Genomic DNA, 20,822 nt, shown 5'->3' on the forward strand with positions numbered 1-20,822 from the left:
CACCAGTGGGAACAGGAGTAGGAGGTAGTTGCTCTAGTGGGTTGGGTAGATGAGGTTGGGTGGGTGTGATGGGTGAGAGAGGGGCAGTCTGAGTGCTATTTGGGAAGAGAGTGGGAATGGGGATGAGACAGAGGAAGAGGTCACCAGTGGGAGCAGGAGTTGAGGAGGTAGTTTCTCTAGTGGGTAGGGTAGATGAGGTTGGGTAGCTGTGATGGGTGAGAGAGGGGCAGCCTGAGTGCTATTTGGGAAGAGAGTGATGATGGAGAGGAGACAGAGGAAGAGGTCACCAGTGGGAGCAGGAGTAGAGGAGGAAGTTTCTCTAGTGGGTAGGGTAGATGAGGTTGGGTGGGTGTGATGGGTGAGAAATGGGCAGCCTGAGTGCTATTTGGGAAGAGAGTGGGAATGGGGATGAGACAGAGGAAGAGGTCATCAGTTGGAGCAGGAGTAGAGGAGGTATTTTCTCTAGTGGGTTGGGTAGATGAGGTTGGGTGGGTGTGATGGGTGAGAGAGGGGCGGAAACCTGAGTGCTATTTGGGAAGAGAGTGGGAATGGGGATGAGACAGAGGAAGAGGTCACCAGTGGGAGCAGGAGTAGAGGAGGTAGTTTCTCTAGTGGGTAGGGTAGATGAGGTTGGGTAGCTGTGATGGGTGAGAGAGGGGCAGCCTGAGTGCTATTTGGGAAGAGAGTGATGATGGAGAGGAGACAGAGGAAGAGGTCACCAGTGGGAGCAGGAGTAGAGGAGGAAGTTTCTCTAGTGGGTAGGGTAGATGAGGTTGGGTGGGTGTGATGGGTGATAAATGGGCAGCCTGAGTGCTATTTGGGAAGAGAGTGGGAATGGGGATGAGACAGAGGAAGAGGTTATCAGTGGGAGCATGAGTAGAGAAGGTATTTTCTCTAGTGGGTTGGGAAAATGAGGTTGGGTGGGTGTGATGGGTGAGAGAGGGGCAACCTGAGTGCTATTTGGGAAGAGAGTGGGAATGGGGATGAGACAGAGGAAGAGGTCAGCAGTGGGAGCAGGAGTAGATGAGGTAGTGTCTCTAGTGGGTTGGGTACATGAGGTTGGGTGGGTGTGATGGGTGAGAGAGGAGCAGCCTGAGTGCTATTTGGGAAGAGAGTGGGAATGGGCCTGAGACAGAGGAAGGGGTCACCAATGGGAGCAGGAGTAGAGGAGGTAGTTTCTCTAGTGGGTTGGGTAGATGAGGTTGGGTGGGTGTGATGGGTGAGAGAGGAGCAGCCTGAGCACTATTTGGGAAGAGAGTGGGAATGGGCCTGAGACAGAGGAAGAGGTCACCTGTGGGCGCAGGAGTAGAGGAGTTAGTTTCTCTAGTGGGTTGGGTAGATGAGGTTGGGTGGGTGTGATGGGTGATAGAGGGGCATCCTGGGTGCTCTTTGGGAAGAGAATGGGAATGGGGATGAGACAGAAGAAGAGGTCACCAGTGGGAGCAGGAGTGGGTTGGGTAGATGAGGTTGGGTGGGTGTGATGGGTGAGAGAGGGGCAGCCTGAGTGCTATTTGGGAAGAGAGTGGGAATGGGCCTGAGACAGAGGAAGAGCTCACCTGTGGGAGCAGGAGTAGAGGAGTTAGTTTGTCTAGTGGGTTGGGTAGATGAAGTTGGGTGGGTGTGATGGATGATAGAGGGGAAGCCTGAGTGCTATTTGGGAAAAGAGTGGTGAAAGGGATGAGACAGAGGAAGAGGTCACCAGTGGGAACAGGAGTGGGAGGTAGTTGCTCTAGTGGGTTGGGTAGATGAGGTTGGGTGGGTGTGATGGGTGAGAGAGGTGCTGCCTGGGTGCTATTTGGGAAGAGAGTGGGAATGGGGATGATACAGAGGAAGAAGTCACCAGTGGGAGCAGGAGTAGAGTAGGTCGTTTCTCTAGAGGGTAGGGTAGATGAGGTTGGGTGGGTGTGATGGGTGAGAGAGGGGCAGCCTGAGTGCTATTTGGGAAGAGAGTGCTGATGGAGATGTGACAGAGGAAGAGGTCACCAGTGGGAGCAGGAGTAGAGGTGGTAGTTTCTCTTGGGGGTAGGGTAGATGAGGTTGGGTGGGTGTGATGGGTGAGAGAGGGGCAGCCTGGGTGCTATTTGGGAATAGAGTGGGAATGGGGATGAGACAGAGGAAGCGGTCACCAGTGGGAGCAGGAGTGAGAGGTAGTTTCTCTAGAGGGTAGGGTACATGAGGTTGGGTGGGTGTGATGAGTGAGAGAGGCGCAGCCTGAGTGCTCTTTGGGAAGAGAGTGGGAATGGGGATGAGACAGAGGAAGAGGTCACCAGTGGGAGCAGGAGTAGAGGAGGTAGTTTCTCTAGTGGGTTGAGTAGATGAGGTTGGGTGGGTGTGATGGGTGAGAGAGGAACTGCCTGAGTGCATTTTCGGAAGAGAGTGGGAATGGGGATGAGACAGAGTAAGAGGTCACCTGTGAGAGCAGGAGTGGGAGGTAGTTTCTCTAGTGGGTAGGGTAGATGAGGTTGGGTGGGTGTGATGGGTGAGAGAGGGGCAGCCTGGTGCTGTTTGGGAAGAAAGTGAGAATGGGGATGAGAAAGAGGAAGAGGTCACCTGTGGTAGCAGGAGTGGGAGGTAGTTTCTCTAGTGGGTAGGGTAGATGAGGTTGGGTGGGTGTGATGGGTGAGAGAGGGGCAGCCTGAGTGCTATTTGGGAAGAGAGTGGGAATGGGGATGAGACAGAGGAAGAGGTCACCAGTGGGAGCAGGAGTGGGAGGTAGTTTCTCTAGTGGGTAGGGTAGATGTGGGTGGGTGGGTGTGATGGGTGAGAGAGAGCCAGCCTGAGTGCTATTTGGGAAGAGAGTGAGAATGGGGATAGGACAGAGGAAGAGGTCGCCAGTGGGAGCAGGATTAGAGGAGGTAGTTTCTCTAGTGGGTAGGGTAGATGAGGTTGGGTGGGTGTGATGGGTGAGAGAGGGGCAGCCTGAGTGCTATTTGGGAAGAGAGTGGGAATGGGGATGAGACCGAGGAAGAGGTCACCAGTGGGAGCAGGAGTAGAGGAGGTAGTTTCTCTAGAGGGTTGGGTAGATGAGGTTGGGTAGGTGTGATGGGTGAGAGAGGGGCAGCCTGAGTGCTATTTGGGAAGAGAGTGGGAATGGGGATGAGACCGAGGGAGAGGTCACCAGTGGGAGCAGGAGTGGGAGGTAGTTTCTCTAGTGGGTAGGGTAGATGAGGTTGGGTGGGTGTGATGGGTGAGAGAGGAGCAGCCTGAGCACTATTTGGGAAGAGAGTGGGAATGGGCCTGAGACAGAGGAAGAGGTCACCTGTGGGCGCAGGAGTAGAGGAGTTAGTTTCTCTAGTGGGTTGGGTAGATGAGGTTGGGTGGGTGTGATGGGTGATAGAGGGGCATCCTGGGTGCTCTTTGGGAAGAGAATGGGAATGGGGATGAGACAGAAGAAGAGGTCACCAGTGGGAGCAGGAGTGGGTTGGGTAGATGAGGTTGGGTGGGTGTGATGGGTGAGAGAGGGGCAGCCTGAGTGCTATTTGGGAAGAGAGTGGGAATGGGCCTGAGACAGAGGAAGAGCTCACCTGTGGGAGCAGGAGTAGAGGAGTTAGTTTGTCTAGTGGGTTGGGTAGATGAAGTTGGGTGGGTGTGATGGATGATAGAGGGGAAGCCTGAGTGCTATTTGGGAAAAGAGTGGTGAAAGGGATGAGACAGAGGAAGAGGTCACCAGTGGGAACAGGAGTGGGAGGTAGTTGCTCTAGTGGGTTGGGTAGATGAGGTTGGGTGGGTGTGATGGGTGAGAGAGGTGCTTCCTGGGTGCTATTTGGGAAGAGAGTGGGAATGGGGATGATACAGAGGAAGAAGTCACCAGTGGGAGCAGGAGTAGAGTAGGTCGTTTCTCTAGAGGGTAGGGTAGATGAGGTTGGGTGGGTGTGATGGGTGAGAGAGGGGCAGCCTGAGTGCTATTTGGGAAGAGAGTGCTGATGGAGATGTGACAGAGGAAGAGGTCACCAGTGGGAGCAGGAGTAGAGGTGGTAGTTTCTCTTGGGGGTAGGGTAGATGAGGTTGGGTGGGTGTGATGGGTGAGAGAGGGGCAGCCTGGGTGCTATTTGGGAATAGAGTGGGAATGGGGATGAGACAGAGGAAGCGGTCACCAGTGGGAGCAGGAGTGAGAGGTAGTTTCTCTAGAGGGTAGGGTACATGAGGTTGGGTGGGTGTGATGAGTGAGAGAGGCGCAGCCTGAGTGCTCTTTGGGAAGAGAGTGGGAATGGGGATGAGACAGAGGAAGAGGTCACCAGTGGGAGCAGGAGTAGAGGAGGTAGTTTCTCTAGTGGGTTGAGTAGATGAGGTTGGGTGGGTGTGATGGGTGAGAGAGGAACTGCCTGAGTGCATTTTCGGAAGAGAGTGGGAATGGGGATGAGACAGAGTAAGAGGTCACCTGTGAGAGCAGGAGTGGGAGGTAGTTTCTCTAGTGGGTAGGGTAGATGAGGTTGGGTGGGTGTGATGGGTGAGAGAGGGGCAGCCTGGTGCTGTTTGGGAAGAAAGTGAGAATGGGGATGAGAAAGAGGAAGAGGTCACCTGTGGTAGCAGGAGTGGGAGGTAGTTTCTCTAGTGGGTAGGGTAGATGAGGTTGGGTGGGTGTGATGGGTGAGAGAGGGGCAGCCTGAGTGCTATTTGGGAAGAGAGTGGGAATGGGGATGAGACAGAGGAAGAGGTCACCAGTGGGAGCAGGAGTGGGAGGTAGTTTCTCTAGTGGGTAGGGTAGATGTGGGTGGGTGGGTGTGATGGGTGAGAGAGAGCCAGCCTGAGTGCTATTTGGGAAGAGAGTGAGAATGGGGATAGGACAGAGGAAGAGGTCGCCAGTGGGAGCAGGATTAGAGGAGGTAGTTTCTCTAGTGGGTAGGGTAGATGAGGTTGGGTGGGTGTGATGGGTGAGAGAGGGGCAGCCTGAGTGCTATTTGGGAAGAGAGTGGGAATGGGGATGAGACCGAGGAAGAGGTCACCAGTGGGAGCAGGAGTAGAGGAGGTAGTTTCTCTAGAGGGTTGGGTAGATGAGGTTGGGTAGGTGTGATGGGTGAGAGAGGGGCAGCCTGAGTGCTATTTGGGAAGAGAGTGGGAATGGGGATGAGACCGAGGGAAAGGTCACCAGTGGGAGCAGGAGTGGGAGGTAGTTTCTCTAGTGGGTAGGGTAGATGAGGTTGGGTGGGTGTGATGGGTGAGAGAGGGGCAGCCTGAGTGCTATTTGGGAAGAGAGTGGGAATGGGGATGAGACCGAGGAAGAGGTCACCAGTGGGAGCAGGAGTAGAGGAGGTAGTTTCTCTAGAGGGTTGGGTAGATGAGGTTGGGTAGGTATGATGGATGAGAGAGGGGCAGCCTGAGTGCTATTTGGGAAGAGAGTGGGAATGGGGATGAGACCGAGGGAGAGGTCACCAGTGGGAGCAGGAGTGGGAGGTAGTTTCTCTAGTGGGTAGGGTACATGAGGTTGGATGGATGTGACGGGTGAGAGAGGGGCAGCCTGAGTGCTATTTGGGAAGAGAGTGGGAATGGGGATGAGACCGAGGAAGAGGTCACCAGTGGGAGCAGGAGTAGAGGAGGTAGTTTCTCTAGAGGGTTGGGTAGATGAGGTTGGGTGGGTGTGATGGGTGAGAGAGGGGCAGCCTGAGTGCTCTTTGGGAAGAGAGTGGAAATGGAGATAAGGCAGAGGAAGAGGTCACCAGTGGGAGCAGGATTAGAGGAGGTATTTTCTGTAGTGGGTAAGGTAGATGAGGTTGGGTGGGTGTGATGGGGAAGAGAGGAGCAGCCTGAGGGCTATTTGGGAAGAGAGTGGGAATGGGCCTGAGACAGAGGAAGAGGTCACCAGTGGGAACAGGAGTGGGAGGTAGTTGCTCTAGTGGGTTGGGTAGATGAGGTTGGGTGGGTGTGATGGGTGAGAGAGGTGCAGCCTGGGTGCTATTTGGGAAGAGAGTGGGAATGGGCCTGAGACAGAGGAAGAGCTCACCTGTGGGAGCAGGAGTAGAGGCGTTAGTTTCTATAGTGGGTTGGGTAGATGAGGTTGGGTGGGTGTGATGGGTGATAGAGGGGAAGCCTGAGTGCTATTTGGGAAGAGAGTGATGTTGGGGATGAGACAGAGCAAGAGGTCACCAGTGGGAGCAGGAGCAGAGGAGGTAGTTTCTCTAGTGGGTAGGGTAGATGAGGTTGTGGAAGGTGTGATGGGTGAGAGAGGGGCAGCCCGAGTTCTATTTGGGAAGAGAATGGTAATGAGGATGTAACAGAGGTAGAGGTCACCAGTGGGAACAGGAGTAGGAGGTAGCTGCTCTAGTGGGTTGGGTAGATGAGGTTGGGTGGGTGTGATGGGTGAGAGAGGGGCAGTCTGAGTGCTATTTGGGAAGAGAGTGGGAATGGGGATGAGACAGAGGAAGAGGTCACCAGTGGGAGCAGGAGTAGAGGAGGTAGTGTCTCTAGTGGGTAGGGTATATGAGGTTGGGTGGGTGAGATGGGTGAGAGAGGCGCAGCCTGAGTGCTATTTGGGAAGAGAGTGGGAATGGGGATGAGACAGAGGAAGAGGTCACCAGTGGGAGCAGGAGTAGAGGAGGTAGTTTCTCTAGAGGGTAGGGTAGATGAGGTTGGGTGGGTGTGATGGGTGAGAGAGGGGCAGTCTGAGTGCTATTTGGGAAGAGAGTGGGAATGGGGATGAGACAGAGGAAGAGGTCACCAGTGGGAGCAGGAGTAGAGGAGGTAGTTTCTCTCGTGGGTAGGGTAGATGAGGTTGGGTAGGTGTGATGGGTGAGAGAGGGGCAGCCTGAGTGCTTTCTGGGAAGAGAGTGATGATGGAGATGGAACAGAGGAAGAGGTCACCAGTGGGAGCAGGAGTAGAGGAGGAAGTTTCTCTAGTGGGTAGGGTAGATGAGGTTGGGTGGGTGTGATGGGTGAGAAATGGGCAGCCTGAGTGCTATTTGGGAAGAGAGTGGGAATGGGGATGAGACAGAGGAAGAGGTCATCAGTGGGAGCAGGAGTAGAGAAGGTATTTTTTCTAGTGGGTTGGGTAGATGAGGTTGGGTGGGTGTGATGGGTGAGAGAGGGGCAGTCTGAGTGCTATTTGGGAAGAGAGTGGGAATGGGGATTAGACAGAGGAAGAGGTCACCAGTGGGAAGAGGAGTGGGAGGTAGTTTCTTTAGTGGGTAGGGTACATGAGGATGGGTGGGTGTGATGGGTGAGAGAGGAGCAGCCTGAGCACTATTTGGGGAGAGAGTGGGAATGGGGATGAGACAGAGGAAGAGGTCAACAGTGGGAGCAGGAGTGGGTTCGGTAGATGAGGTTGGGTGGGTGTGATGGGTGAGAGAGGGGCAGCCTGAGTGCTCTTTGGGAAGAGAATGGGAATGGGGATGAGACAGAGGAAGAGGTCACCTGTGGGAGCAGGAGTAGAGGAGTTAGTTTCTCTAGTGTGTTGGGTAGATGAGGTTGGGTGGGTGTGATGAGTGATAGAGTGGCAGCCTGAGTGCTCTTTGGGAAGAGAATGGGAATGGGGATGAGACAGCGGAAGAGGTCACCAGTGGGATCAGGAGTGGGTTGGGTAGATGAGGTTGGGTGGGTCTGATGGGTGAGAGAGGGGCAGCCTGAGTGCTATTTGCGAAGAGAGTGGGAATGGGCCTGAGACAGAGGAAGGGCTCACCTGTGGGAGCAGGAGTAGAGGAGTTAGTTTGTCTAGTGGGTTGGGTAGATGAAGTTGGGTGGGTGTGATGGATGATAGAGGGGAAGCCTGAGTGCTATTTGGGAAGAGAGTGATGAAAGGGATGAGACAGAGGAAGAGGTCACCAGTGGGAGCAGGAGTAGAGGAGGTAGTTTCTCTAGTGGGTAGGGTAGATGAGGTTGTGGTACGTGTGATGGATGAGAGAGGGGCAGCCTGAGTGCTATTTGGGAAGAGAATGGGAATGAGGATGTGACAGAGGAAGAGGTCACCAGTGAGAACAGGAGTGGGAGGTAGTTGCTCTAGTGGGTTGGGTAGATGAGGTTGGGTGGGTGTGATGGGTGAGAGAGGTGCAGCCTGGGTGCTATTTGGGAAAAGAGTTGGAATGGGGATGAGACAGAGGAAGAAGTCACCAGTGGGAGCAGGAGTAGAGGAGGTAGTTTCTCTAGTGGGTAGGGTAGATGAGGTTGTGGTAGGTGTGATGGATGAGAGAGGGGCAGCCTGAGTGCTATTTGGGAAGAGAATGGGAATGAGGATGTGACAGAGGAAGAGGTCACCAGTGGGAACAGGAGTGAGAGATAGTTTCTCTATAGGGTAGGGTATATGAGGTTGGGTGGGTGTGATGGGTGAGAGAGGCGCAGCCTGAGTGCTATTTGGGAAGAGAGTGGGAATGGGGATGAGACAGAGGAAGAGGTCACCAGTTGGAGCAGGAGTAGAGGAGGTAGTTTCTCTAGTGGGTAGGGTAGATGGGTACAAAGGTATATAAGAAAAAAACCCTGCCTCAGAAATTTACGATCTAACAATCTTAACCTCCTTAACCAACCAAGATCTAAAACCAAAAAAGCGCAATTGGGTGCCTTTGGCATTGTGGCCCCGGCACTTTCGAATACCCTGCCTAGTCACCTGAGTAATTTCAAAAAGGGTTTAAAAACACTTCTTTTTAAATAAGCATCCATCTGATATCCTCTCTCTCTGGCATCTCTTTGACCTCAGGATACCTTCTGCCTGTTTTTTGTCATGTTTGTCAATGTCCGCGCCCTCACACCCACGGGCCTATGGCTGCGCAATACAATGTTATAAAGTAAAGATGAGGTTGGGTGGGTGTGATGGGTGAGAGAGGGGCAGCCTGAGTGCTATTTGCGAAGAGAGTGGGAATGGGCATGAGAAAGTGGAAGAGCTCACCTGTGGGAGCAGGAGTAGAGGAGTTAGTTTGTCTAGTGGGTTGGGTAGATGAAGTTGGGTGGGTGTGATGGATGATAGAGGGGAAGCCTGAGTGCTATTTGGGAAGAGAGTGATGAAAGGGATGAGACAGAGGAAGAAGTCACCAGTGGGAGCAGGAGTAGAGGAGGTAGTTTCTCTAGTGGGTAGGGTAGATGAGGCTGTGGTAGGTGTGATGGGTGAGAGAGGGGCAGCCTGAGTGCTATTTGGGAAGAGAATGGGAATGAAGATGTGACAGAGGAAGAGGTCACCAGTGGGAACAGGAGTGGGAGGTAGTTGCTCTAGTGGGTTGGGTAGATGAGGTTGGGTGGGTGTGATGGGTGAGAGAGGTGCAGTCTGGGTGCTATTTGGGAAGAGAGTTGGAATGGGGATGAGACAGAGGAAGAAGTGACCAGTGGGAACAGGAGTGGAGGAGGTAGTTTCTCTAGAGGGTAGGGTAGATGAGGTTGGGTGGGTGTGATGGGTGAGAGAGGGGCAGCCTGAGTGCTATTTGGGAAGAGAGTGGGAATGGGGATTTGACAGAGGAAGAGGCCACCAGTGGGAGCACGAGTGAGAGGTAGTTTCTCTAGAGGGTAGGGTACATGAGGTTGGGTGGGTGTGATGGGTGAGAGAGGCGCAGCCTGAGTGCTATTTGGGAAGAGAGTGGGAATGGGGATGAGACAGAGAAAGAGGTCACCAGTTGGAGCAGGAGTAGAGGAGGTAGTTTCTCTAGTGGGTAGGGTAGATGGGTACAAAGGTATATAAGAAAAAAACCCTGCCTCAGAAATTTACGATCTAACAATCTTAACCTCCTTAACCAGCCAAGATCTAAAACCAAAAAAGCGCAATTGGGTGCCTTTGGGTTTGTAGCCCCGGCACTTTAGAATGCCCTGCCTAGTCACCTGAGTAATTTCAAAAAGGGTTTAAAAACAGTTCTTTTTAAATAAGCATCCATCTGATATCCTATCTCTCTGGCATCTCTTTGACCTCAGGATACCTTCTGCCTGTTTTTTGTCATGTTTGTCAATGTCCGCGCCCTCACACCCACGGGCCTATGGCTGCGCAATACAATGTTATAAAGTAAAGATGAGGTTGGGTGGGTGTGATGGGTTAGAGAGGGGCAGCCTGAGTGCTATTTGGGAAGAGAATAAGAATGGGAATGAGACAGAGGAAGAGGTCACCAGTGGGAGCAGGAGTAGAGGAGGTAGTTTCTCTAGTGGGTTGGGTAGATGAGGTTGGGTGGGTGTGATGGGGAAGAGAGGAGCAGCCTGAGTGCTATTTGGGAAGAGAGTGGGAATGGGGATGAGACAGAGGAAGAGGTCCCCAGTGGTAGCAGGATTAGAGGAGGTAGTTTCACTAGAGGGTAGGGTAGATGAGGTTGGGTAGGTGTGATGGGTGAGAGAGGGGCAGCCTGAGTGCTATTCGGGAAGAGAGTGGGAATGGGCATGAGACAGTGGAAGAGGTCACCAGTGGGAGCAGGAGTAGAGGAGTTAGTTTCTCTAGTGGGTTGGGTACATGAGGTTGGGTGGGTGTGATGAGTGAGAGAGGAACAGCCTGAGTGCTGTTTGGGAAGAGAGTGAGTGCTGTTTGGGAAGAGAGTGAGAATGGGGATGAGACAGAGGAAGAGTTCACTAGTGGGAGCAGGAGTAGAGGAGGTAGTGTCTCTAGAAGGTAGGGTAGATGAGGTTAGGTAGGTGTGATGGGTGAGAGAGGGGCAGCCTGAGTGCTCTTTGGGAAGAGAATGGGAATGGGGATGAGACAAAGGAAGAGGTGACCAGTGGGAGCAGGAGTGGGTTGGGTAGATGAGGTTGGGTGGGTGTGATGGGTCAGAGAGGGGCAGCCTGAGGGCTATTTGGGAAGAGAGTGGGAATGGGCCTCAGACAGAGGAAGAGCTCACCTGTGGGAGCAGGAGTAGAGGAGTTAGTTTCTCTAGTGGGTAGGGTACATGAGGTTGGATGGATGTGACGGGTGAGAGAGGGGCAGCCTGAGTGCTATTTGGGAAGAGAGTGGGAATGGGGATGAGACCGAGGAAGAGGTCACCAGTGGGAGCAGGAGTAGAGGAGGTAGTTTCTCTAGAGGGTTGGGTAGATGAGGTTGGGTAGGTGTGATGGGTGAGAGAGGGGCAGCCTGAGTGCTATTTGGGAAGAGAGTGGGAATGGGGATGAGACCGAGGGAGATGTCACCAGTGGGAGCAGGAGTGGGAGGTAGTTTCTCTAGTGGGTAGGGTACATGAGGTTGGATGGATGTGACGGGTGAGAGAGGGGCAGCCTGAGTGCTATTTGGGAAGAGAGTGGGAATGGGGATGAGACCGAGGAAGAGGTCACCAGTGGGAGCAGGAGTAGAGGAGGTAGTTTCTCTAGAGGGTTGGGCAGATGAGGTTGGGTGGGTGTGATGGGTGAGAGAGGGGCAGCCTGAGTGCTCTTTGGGAAGAGAGTGGAAATGGAGATAAGGCAGAGGAAGAGGTCACCAGTGGGAGCAGGAGTAGAGGAGGTATTTTCTGTAGTGGGTAAGGTAGATGAGGTTGGGTGGGTGTGATGGGGAAGAGAGGAGCAGCCTGAGTGCTATTTGGGAAGAGAGTGGGAATGGGCCTGAGACAGAGGAAGAGCTCACCTGTGGGAGCAGGAGTAGAGGAGTTAGTTTCTATAGTGGGTTGGGTAGATGAGGTTGGGTGGGTGTGATGGGTGATAGAGGGGAAGCCTGAGTGCTATTTGGGAAGAGAGTGATGTTGGGGATGAGACAGAGCAAGAGGTCACCAGTGGGAGCAGGAGCAGAGGAGGTAGTTTCTCTAGTGGGTAGGGTAGATGAGGTTGTGGAAGGTGTGATGGGTGAGAGAGGGGCAGCCCGAGTTCTATTTGGGAAGAGAATGGTAATGAGGATGTAACAGAGGTAGAGGTCACCAGTGGGAACAGGAGTAGGAGGTAGCTGCTCTAGTGGGTTGGGTAGATGAGGTTGGGTGGGTGTGATGGGTGAGAGAGGGGCAGTCTGAGTGCTATTTGGGAAGAGAGTGGGAATGGGGATGAGACAGAGGAAGAGGTCACCAGTGGGAGCAGGAGTAGAGGAGGTAGTGTCTCTAGTGGGTAGGGTATATGAGGTTGGGTGGGTGAGATGGGTGAGAGAGGCGCAGCCTGAGTGCTATTTGGGAAGAGAGTGGGAATGGGGATGAGACAGAGGAAGAGGTCACCAGTGGGAGCAGGAGTAGAGGAGGTAGTTTCTCTAGAGGGTAGGGTAGATGAGGTTGGGTGGGTGTGATGGGTGAGAGAGGGGCAGTCTGAGTGCTATTTGGGAAGAGAGTGGGAATGGGGATGAGACAGAGGAAGAGGTCACCAGTGGGAGCAGGAGTAGAGGAGGTAGTTTCTCTCGTGGGTAGGGTAGATGAGGTTGGGTAGGTGTGATGGGTGAGAGAGGGGCAGCCTGAGTGCTTTCTGGGAAGAGAGTGATGATGGAGATGGAACAGAGGAAGAGGTCACCAGTGGGAGCAGGAGTAGAGGAGGAAGTTTCTCTAGTGGGTAGGGTAGATGAGGTTGGGTGGGTGTGATGGGTGAGAAATGGGCAGCCTGAGTGCTATTTGGGAAGAGAGTGGGAATGGGGATGAGACAGAGGAAGAGGTCATCAGTGGGAGCAGGAGTAGAGAAGGTATTTTTTCTAGTGGGTTGGGTAGATGAGGTTGGGTGGGTGTGATGGGTGAGAGAGGGGCAGTCTGAGTGCTATTTGGGAAGAGAGTGGGAATGGGGATTAGACAGAGGAAGAGGTCACCAGTGGGAAGAGGAGTGGGAGGTAGTTTCTTTAGTGGGTAGGGTACATGAGGATGGGTGGGTGTGATGGGTGAGAGAGGAGCAGCCTGAGCACTATTTGGGGAGAGAGTGGGAATGGGGATGAGACAGAGGAAGAGGTCAACAGTGGGAGCAGGAGTGGGTTCGGTAGATGAGGTTGGGTGGGTGTGATGGGTGAGAGAGGGGCAGCCTGAGTGCTCTTTGGGAAGAGAATGGGAATGGGGATGAGACAGAGGAAGAGGTCACCTGTGGGAGCAGGAGTAGAGGAGTTAGTTTCTCTAGTGTGTTGGGTAGATGAGGTTGGGTGGGTGTGATGAGTGATAGAGGGGCAGCCTGAGTGCTCTTTGGGAAGAGAATGGGAATGGGGATGAGACAGCGGAAGAGGTCACCAGTGGGATCAGGAGTGGGTTGGGTAGATGAGGTTGGGTGGGTCTGATGGGTGAGAGAGGGGCAGCCTGAGTGCTATTTGCGAAGAGAGTGGGAATGGGCCTGAGACAGAGGAAGGGCTCACCTGTGGGAGCAGGAGTAGAGGAGTTAGTTTGTCTAGTGGGTTGGGTAGATGAAGTTGGGTGGGTGTGATGGATGATAGAGGGGAAGCCTGAGTGCTATTTGGGAAGAGAGTGATGAAAGGGATGAGACAGAGGAAGAGGTCACCAGTGGGAGCAGGAGTAGAGGAGGTAGTTTCTCTAGTGGGTAGGGTAGATGAGGTTGTGGTAGGTGTGATGGATGAGAGAGGGGCAGCCTGAGTGCTATTTGGGAAGAGAATGGGAATGAGGATGTGACAGAGGAAGAGGTCACCAGTGAGAACAGGAGTGGGAGGTAGTTGCTCTAGTGGGTTGGGTAGATGAGGTTGGGTGGGTGTGATGGGTGAGAGAGGTGCAGCCTGGGTGCTATTTGGGAAGAGAGTTGGAATGGGGATGAGACAGAGGAAGAAGTCACCAGTGGGAGCAGGAGTAGAGGAGGTAGTTTCTCTAGTGGGTAGGGTAGATGAGGTTGTGGTAGGTGTGATGGATGAGAGAGGGGCAGCCTGAGTGCTATTTGGGAAGAGAATGGGAATGAGGATGTGACAGAGGAAGAGGTCACCAGTGGGAACAGGAGTGAGAGATAGTTTCTCTATAGGGTAGGGTATATGAGGTTGGGTGGGTGTGATGGGTGAGAGAGGCGCAGCCTGAGTGCTATTTGGGAAGAGAGTGGGAATGGGGATGAGACAGAGGAAGAGGTCACCAGTTGGAACAGGAGTAGAGGAGGTAGTTTCTCTAGTGGGTAGGGTAGATGGGTACAAAGGTATATAAGAAAAAAACCCTGCCTCAGAAATTTACGATCTAACAATCTAAACCTCCTTAACCAACCAAGATCTAAAACCAAAAAAGCGCAATTGGGTGCCTTTGGCATTGTGGCCCCGGCACTTTCGAATACCCTGCCTAGTCACCTGAGTAATTTCAAAAAGGGTTTAAAAACACTTCTTTTTAAATAAGCATCCATCTGATATCCTCTCTCTCTGGCATCTCTTTGACCTCAGGATACCTTCTGCCTGTTTTTTGTCATGTTTGTCAATGTCCGCGCCCTCACACCCACGGGCCTATGGCTGCGCAATACAATGTTATAAAGTAAAGATGAGGTTGGGTGGGTGTGATGGGTGAGAGAGGGGCAGCCTGAGTGCTATTTGCGAAGAGAGTGGGAATGGGCATGAGAAAGAGGAAGAGCTCACCCGTGGGAGGAGGAGTAGAGGAGTTAGTATGTCTAGTGGGTTGGGTAGATGAAGTTGGGTGGGTGTGATGGATGATAGAGGGGAAGCCTGAGTGCTATTTGGGAAGAGAGTGATGAAAGGGATGAGACAGAGGAAGAGGTCACCAGTGGGAGCAGGAGTAGAGGAGGTAGTTTCTCTAGTGGGTAGGGTAGATGAGGTTGTGGTAGGTGTGATGGATGAGAGAGGGGCAGCCTGAGTGCTATTTGGGAAGAGAATGGGAATGAGGATGTGACAGAGGAAGAGGTCACCAGTGGGAACAGGAGTGGGAGGTAGTTGCTCTAGTGGGTTGGGTAGATGAGGTTGGGTGGGTGTGATGGGTGAGAGAGGTGCAGCCTGGGTGCTATTTGGGAAGAGAGTTGGAATGGGGATGAGACAGAGGAAGAAGTCACCAGTGGGAGCAGGAGTAGAGGAGGTAGTTTCTCTAGTGGGTAGGGTAGATGAGGTTGCGGTAGGTGTGATGGATGAGAGAGGAGCAGCCTGAGTGCTATTTGGGAAGAGAATGGGAATGAGGATGTGACAGAGGAAGAGGTCACCAGTGCGAACAGGAGTGAGAGATAGTTTCTCTATAGGGTAGGGTACATGAGGTTGGGTGGGTGTGATGGGTGAGAGAGGCGCAGCCTGAGTGCTATTTGGGAAGAGAGTGGGAATGGGGATGAGACAGAGGAAGAGGTCACCAGTTGGAGCAGGAGTAGAGGAGGTAGTTTCTCTAGTGGGTAGGGTAGATGGGTACAAAGGTATATAAGAAAAAAACCCTGCCTCAGAAATTTACGATCTAACAATCTTAACCTCCTTAACCAACCAAGATCTAAAACCAAAAAAGCGCAATTGGGTGCCTTTGGCATTGTGGCCCCGGCACTTTCGAATACCCTGCCTAGTCACCTGAGTAATTTCAAAAAGGGTTTAAAAACACTTCTTTTTAAATAAGCATCCATCTGATATCCTCTCTCTCTGGCATCTCTTTGACCTCAGGATACCTTCTGCCTGTTTTTTGTCATGTTTGTCAATGTCCGCGCCCTCACACCCACGGGCCTATGGCTGCGCAATACAATGTTATAAAGTAAAGATGAGGTTGGGTGGGTGTGATGGGTGAGAGAGGGGCAGCCTGAGTGCTATTTGCGAAGAGAGTGGGAATGGGCATGAGAAAGAGGAAGAGCTCACCTGTGGGAGCAGGAGTAGAGGAGTTAGTTTGTCTAGTGGGTTGGGTAGATGAAGTTGGGTGGGTGTGATGGATGATAGAGGGGAAGCCTGAGTGCTATTTGGGAAGAGAGTGATGAAAGGGATGAGACAGAGGAAGAAGTCACCAGTGGGAGCAGGAGTAGAGGAGGTAGTTTCTCTAGTGGGTAGGGTAGATGAGGTTGTGGTAGGTGTGATGGGTGAGAGAGGGGCAGCCTGAGTGCTATTTGGGAAGAGAATGGGAATGAAGATGTGACAGAGGAAGAGGTCACCAGTGGGAACAGGAGTGGGAGGTAGTTGCTCTAGTGGGTTGGGTAGATGAGGTTGGGTGGGTGTGATGGGTGAGAGAGGTGCAGTCTGGGTGCTATTTGGGAAGAGAGTTGGAATGGGGATGAGACAGAGGAAGAAGTGACCAGTGGGAACAGGAGTGGAGGAGGTAGTTTCTCTAGAGGGTAGGGTAGATGAGGTTGGGTGGGTGTGATGGGTGAGAGAGGGGCAGCCTGAGTGCTATTTGGGAAGAGAGTGGGAATGGGGATTTGACAGAGGAAGAGGCCACCAGTGGGAGCACGAGTGAGAGGTAGTTTCTCTAGAGGGTAGGGTACATGAGGTTGGGTGGGTGTGATGGGTGAGAGAGGCGCAGCCTGAGTGCTATTTGGGAAGAGAGTGGGAATGGGGATGAGACAGAGAAAGAGGTCACCAGTTGGAGCAGGAGTAGAGGAGGTAGTTTCTCTAGTGGGTAGGGTAGATGGGTACAAAGGTATATAAGAAAAAAACCCTGCCTCAGAAATTTACGATCTAACAATCTTAACCTCCTTAACCAGCCAAGATCTAAAACCAAAAAAGCGCAATTGGGTGCCTTTGGGTTTGTAGCCCCGGCACTTTAGAATGCCCTGCCTAGTCACCTGAGTAATTTCAAAAAGGGTTTAAAAACAGTTCTTTTTAAATAAGCATCCATCTGATATCCTCTCTCTCTGGCATCTCTTTGACCTCAGGATACCTTCTGCCTGTTTTTTGTCATGTTTGTCAATGTCCGCGCCCTCACACCCACGGGCCTATGGCTGCGCAATACAATGTTATAAAGTAAAGATGAGGTTGGGTGGGTGTGATGGGTTAGAGAGGGGCAGCCTGAGTGCTATTTGGGAAGAGAGTGAGAATGGGAATGAGACAGAGGAAGAGGTCACCAGTGGGAGCAGGAGTAGAGGAGGTAGTTTCTCTAGTGGGTTGGGTAGATGAGGTTGGGTGGGTGTGATGGGGTAGAGAGGAGCAGCCTGAGTGCTATTTGGGAAGAGAGTGGGAATGGGGATGAGACAGAGGAAGAGGTCCCCAGTGGGAGCAGGATTAGAGGAGGTAGTTTCACTAGAGGGTAGGGTAGATGAGGTTGGGTAGGTGTGATGGGTGAGAGAGGGGCAGCCTGAGTGCTATTCGGGAAGAGAGTGGGAATGGGCATGAGACAGTGGAAGAGGTCACCAGTGGGAGCAGGAGTAGAGGAGTTAGTTTCTCTAGTGGGTTGGGTACATGAGGTTGGGTGGGTGTGATGAGTGAGAGAGGAACAGCCTGAGTGCTGTTTGGGAAGAGAGTGAGTGCTATTTGGGAAGAGAGTGAGAATGGGGATGAGACAGAGGAAGAGTTTACTAGTGGGAGCAGGAGTAGAGGAGGTAGTGTCTCTAGAAGGTAGGGTAGATGAGGTTAGGTAGGTGTGATGGGTGAGAGAGGGGCAGCCTGAGTGCTCTTTGGGAAGAGAATGGGAATGGGGATGAGACAAAGGAAGAGGTGACCAGTGGGAGCAGGAGTGGGTTGGGTAGATGAGGTTGGGTGGGTGTGATGGGTCAGAGAGGGGCAGCCTGAGGGCTATTTGGGAAGAGAGTGGGAATGGGCCTCAGACAGAGGAAGAGCTCACCTGTGGGAGCAGGAGTAGAGGAGTTAGTTTCTCTAGTGGGTAGGGTACATGAGGTTGGATGGATGTGACGGGTGAGAGAGGGGCAGCCTGAGTGCTATTTGGGAAGAGAGTGGGAATGGGGATGAGACCGAGGAAGAGGTCACCAGTGGGAGCAGGAGTAGAGGAGGTAGTTTCTCTAGAGGGTTGGGTAGATGAGGTTGGGTGGGTGTGATGGGTGAGAGAGGGGCAGCCTGAGTGCTCTTTGGGAAGAGAGTGGAAATGGAGATAAGGCAGAGGAAGAGGTCACCAGTGGGAGCAGGAATAGAGGAGGTATTTTCTGTAGTGGGTAAGGTAGATGAGGTTGGGTGGGTGTGATGGGGAAGAGAGGAGCAGCCTGAGGGCTATTTGGGAAGAGAGTGGGAATGGGCCTGAGACAGAGGAAGAGCTCACCTGTGGGAGCAGGAGTAGAGGAGTTAGTTTCTATAGTGGGTTGGGTAGATGAGGTTGGGTGGGTGTGATGGGTGATAGAGGGGAAGCCTGAGTGCTATTTGGGAAGAGAGTGATGTTGGGGATGAGACAGAGCAAGAGGTCACCAGTGGGAGCAGGAGCAGAGGAGGTAGTTTCTCTAGTGGGTAGGGTAGATGAGGTTGTGGAAGGTGTGATGGGTGAGAGAGGGGCAGCCCGAGTTCTATTTGGGAAGAGAATGGTAATGAGGATGTAACAGAGGAAGAGGTCACCAATGGGAACAGGAGTAGGAGGTAGCTGCTCTAGTGGGTTGGGTAGATGAGGTTGGGTGGGTGTGATGGGTGAGAGAGGGGCAGTCTGAGTGCTATTTGGGAAGAGAGTGGGAATGGGGATGATACAGAGGAAGAGGTCACCAGTGGGAGCAGGAGTAGAGGAGGTAGTGTCTCTAGTGGGTAGGGTATATGAGGTTGGGTGGGTGAGATGGGTGAGAGAGGCGCAGCCTGAGTGCTATTTGGGAAGAGAGTGGGAATGGGGATGAGACAGAGGAAGAGGTCACCAGTGGGAGCAGGAGTAGAGGAGGTAGTTTCTCTAGAGGGTAGGGTAGATGAGGTTGGGTGGGTGTGATGGGTGAGAGAGGGGCAGTCTGAGTGCTATTTGGGAAGAGAGTAGGAATGGGGATGAGACAGAGGAAGAGGTCACCAGTGGGAGCAGGAGTAGAGGAGGTAGTTTCTCTCATGGGTAGGGTAGATGAGGTTGGGTAGGTGTGATGGGTGAGAGAGGGGCAGCCTGAGCGCTTTCTGGGAAGAGAGTGATGATGGAGATGGAACAGAGGAAGAGGTCACCAGTGGGAGCAGGAGTAGAGGAGGAAGTTTCTCTAGTGGGTAGGGTAGATGAGGTTGGGTGGGTGTGATGGGTGAGAAATGGGCAGCCTGAGTGCTATTTGGGAAGAGAGTGGGAATGGGGATGAGACAGAGGAAGAGGTCATCAGTGGGAGCAGGAGTAGAGAAGGTATTTTTTCTAGTGGGTTGGGTAGATGAGGTTGGGTGGGTGTGATGGGTGAGAGAGGGGCAGTCTGAGTGCTATTTGGGAAGAGAGTGGGAATGGGGATTAGACAGAGGAAGAGGTCACCAGTGGGAAGAGGAGTGGGAGGTAGTTTCTTTAGTGGGTAGGGTACATGAGGATGGGTGGGTGTGATGGGTGAGAGAGGAGCAGCCTGAGCACTATTTGGGGAGAGAGTGGGAATGGGGATGAGACAGAGGAAGAGGTCAACAGTGGGAGCAGGAGTGGGTTCGGTAGATGAGGTTGGGTGGGTGTGATGGGTGAGAGATGGGCAGCCTGAGTGCTCTTTGGGAAGAGAATGGGAATGGGGATGAGACAGAGGAAGAGGTCACCTGTGGGAGCAGGAGTAGAGGAGTTAGTTTCTCTAGTGTGTTGGGTAGATGAGGTTGGGTGGGTGTGATGAGTGATAGAGGGGCAGCCTGAGTGCTCTTTGGGAAGAGAATGGGAATGGGGATGAGACAGCGGAAGAGGTCACCAGTGGGATCAGGAGTGGGTTGGGTAGATGAGGTTGGGTGGGTCTGATGGGTGAGAGAGGGGCAGCCTGAGTGCTATTTGCGAAGAGAGTGGGAATGGGCCTGAGACAGAGGAAGGGCTCACCTGTGGGAGCAGGAGTAGAGGAGTTAGTTTGTCTAGTGGGTTGGGTAGATGAAGTTGGGTGGGTGTGATGGATGATAGAGGGGAAGCCTGAGTGCTATTTGGGAAGAGAGTGATGAAAGGGATGAGACAGAGGAAGAGGTCACCAGTGGGAGCAGGAGTAGAGGAGGTAGTTTCTCTAGTGGGTAGGGTAGATGAGGTTGTGGTAGGTGTGATGGATGAGAGAGGGGCATCCTGAGTGCTATTTGGGAAGAGAATGGGAATGAGGATGTGACAGAGGAAGAGGTCACCAGTGAGAACAGGAGTGGGAGGTAGTTGCTCTAGTGGGTTGGGTAGATGAGGTTGGGTGGGTGTGATGGGTGAGAGAGGTGCAGCCTGGGTGCTATTTGGGAAGAGAGTTGGAATGGGGATGAGACAGAGGAAGAAGTCACCAGTGGGAGCAGGAGTAGAGGAGGTAGTTTCTCTAGTGGGTAGGGTAGATGAGGTTGTGGTAGGTGTGATGGATGAGAGAGGGGCAGCCTGAGTGCTATTTGGGAAGAGAATGGGAATGAGGATGTGACAGAGGAAGAGGTCCCCAGTGGGAACAGGAGTAGAGGAGGTAGTTTCTCTATAGGGTAGGGTATATGAGGTTGGGTGGGTGTGATGGGTGAGAGAGGCGCAGCCTGAGTGCTATTTGGGAAGAGAGTGGGAATGGGGATGAGACAGAGGAAGAGGTCACCAGTTGGAGCAGGAGTAGAGGAGGTAGTTTCTCTAGTGGGTAGGGTAGATGGGTACAAAGGTATATAAGAAAAAAACCCTGCCTCAGAAATTTACGATCTAACAATCTAAACCTCCTTAACCAACCAAGATCTAAAACCAAAAAAGCGCAATTGGGTGCCTTTGGCATTGTGGCCCCGGCACTTTCGAATACCCTGCCTAGTCACCTGAGTAATTTCAAAAGGGTTTAAAAACACTTCTTTTTAAAATAAGCATCCATCTGATATCCTCTCTCTCTGGCATCTCTTTGACCTCAGGATACCTTCTGCCTGTTTTTTGTCATGTTTGTCAATGTCCGCGCCCTCACACCCACGGGCCTATGGCTGCGCAATACAATGTTATAAAGTAAAGATGAGGTTGGGTGGGTGTGATGGGTGAGAGAGGGGCAGCCTGAGTGCTATTTGCGAAGAGAGTGGGAATGGGCATGAGAAAGAGGAAGAGCTCACCTGTGGGAGCAGGAGTAGAGGAGTTAGTATGTCTAGTGGGTTGGGTAGATGAAGTTGGGTGGGTGTGATGGATGATAGAGGGGAAGCCTGAGTGCTATTTGGGAAGAGAGTGATG

This window comes from Ambystoma mexicanum, chromosome 4q (genome assembly GCF_040938575.1).
Source record: "Ambystoma mexicanum isolate Mex_15411 chromosome 4q, UKY_AmexF1_1, whole genome shotgun sequence".
NCBI classification, from domain to species: Eukaryota; Metazoa; Chordata; class Amphibia; order Caudata; family Ambystomatidae; genus Ambystoma; species Ambystoma mexicanum.